Here is a 2,438-nt window from a genome sequence, read left to right on the forward strand (position 1 = left end):
GCCATGCAGCATGTCCGACGCTGCACAATTCTACCGAGCCGAAGAGGGGAGCTCCACGGAGAAGTTGTTCTGGTCGCAATAACTTGCGCCAGAACATCTAGTGCCCTTTGTCGATCAGCTGAAACAGCTGGTTGAGCGGCATAGTGCGGCCGAACTAGCCATGGAGGATTTGATAATCCGGCTATGGCCTGTCGAAGCTATTCCCAGCAGCTACTTCAGACTAGTGAAGCGGCTGGTCAGTGCCTGCCCTCGGCTTGATGCCATCAAGTGGTCGGTCTGCATCGAAGGCGCACGAATGGCCTTCGCCCGCACCAAGGTGCACTGGGCGAAAATGGATGCCACGAAGCTGATGACCGAAGGACCGCCCGCAGGGAAGGAGCACCGCAAGCCCGAGATGTACAATGATAGTGTCTTGGAGGGATCCCTCCTTGTAGCGGAGCAATGTGCCAAGGATATTATATTTCCATGAATATATTCATGTTATCCTATGTTGTAATATTGAACAAGATCGTTATGTAATATAATGCTTGTTATTTGAAATTGTACCTCCTGTGCGGCCGTTTTTATATTAATTCTGAGAGTTGGCCAGTCATCGGCTTCTGCCCCCACGTAGGAACTACGGGGGTGTTCGGGATAAATCTAAACACTCTTTACTCTAGATTTTGGCCCTTAAAGGAGGTGTTTGGCGCAACGAACCAGGCAATCGAACTATAAGGCTTTATCACCGTCACTTAGCCATAGGAGTTTGACAATAAAAAAATGTAGGTGCAGCCCCTAGTGTTCGGAAGTCCGAACTTGGGGTACTATAAACACCTAATCGGATAAAAATCGATTCGTCGCACGATGCATTAGATATCGCATAATGCGGAAGAAATCGCTAAAGATTTTTTGACCACTCGAACAGCTGACCAGCTCTCGCTGCATCATGATAGTCATTTTTCAGCTTTCTCTACTGAGGTGCTCGTCCGGAAGAACCGGGACATTGTCGCAGTAGTTCTCCCTTTACTACCCTAGCCGATATAGCGGAACATAAGGTAGCAAGCACAGGAGCCGGGCAACCCAACTATTGACCCAAGACATGATTCGGATCCGATGCATATAATGCTATAAGTTCGGGGTGCCGAACAACTGTAAAGGTGTTCGGACTTTCTTGCCGTGTTATGGGGTACAATGAAGCCCCTGGCGAATTAAGGCATACTAGAGTGTACAGTTGCAATTTGACAAAAATATCAAAAAATGAAACATCAAGTGAATGTCATATAAATAGAGCCACAAATTGTTTTCATTGTAATTTAATAATACATCGAAGCGTATAAGTACAAGTAGTGCGATAAACAATATGACTTCTTAACCTGCTGAGACCAGGGGGAGCTTCATGCGGGTCCGAAGATAGATAGAATGACCATCGAGAAGAATATCTAGAGATTCCCTCGCGCGCTCGAGCTACGTCCCTCGCGTGCTCGAGCTACTTCCCTACTTGGTATATCCGTCCTTTAATAGGTCCGGCAATCAGGTCGCCCTTAACGGCCTAGACAAAAAGTAACCTGGAAACAAAAAGAAAATGTAAAATAATGTGTGTCCAGGAGCGGTTGAGCCGCATTGTGGAACAAAACCTAGCTGTGCCTCTGTCTATCCCCATGGTATCTTGAGTGTGTAGTTATGTGCGCACGGTATGAAGGTCGCAGTTTGTTCTGGGTTGGGATGGAGGCAGAATTGCTAGTCAAGCTCTTGACGAGCTAGATTATCCTACTGCAGGGTAGTTCGGACTCGTTTGACAGTGTCCGGGAGCTTGGGCGCCGAATTAAGGTTCGACCTGAAGAGGCCGCTCTGTGCTTCTGCTGCGAGGGTAGCGGTTTGCTCCTTAGTACGGAGGGAGCGTTCCATGTTTCCATTGACTATTATGATACCATGTGGACCGGGCATCTTGAGCTTGAGATAAGCATAGTGTGGCACCGCATTGAATCGAGCGAATGCGGTTCGTCCGAGCAGTGCATGATAGCCACTATGGAAAGGGACGATATCTAAGATTAACTCTTTACTTCGGAAGTTATTCGGGGATCCGAAGACCACTTCTAGTGTGATTGAGCCCGTACAACGGGCCTCTACGCCTGGGATGACACCTTTAAAGGTGGTTTTAGTGGGTTTGATTCTTGAGGGATCAATACCCATTTTGCGCATTGTATCATGATAAAGCAGGTTCAGGCTACTGCCACCGTCCATTAGAACTTGTGTGAGATGAAACCCATCGATGATTGGGTTGAGGATCAGCGCGGCTGAACCGTCATGACGGATACTGGTCGGGTGGTCTCTGCGATCAAAAGTGATCGGGCAGGACGACCATGGGTTAAATTTTGGGACGACTGGCTCCACCACGTAGATGTCCCTAAGCGCACACTTTCGCTCCCTCTTGGGTATATGGGTAGCGTATATCATGTTCA

The sequence above is a fragment of the Triticum dicoccoides genome, chromosome 1B (assembly GCF_002162155.2).
Source record: "Triticum dicoccoides isolate Atlit2015 ecotype Zavitan chromosome 1B, WEW_v2.0, whole genome shotgun sequence".
NCBI lineage: Eukaryota > Viridiplantae > Streptophyta > Magnoliopsida > Poales > Poaceae > Triticum > Triticum dicoccoides.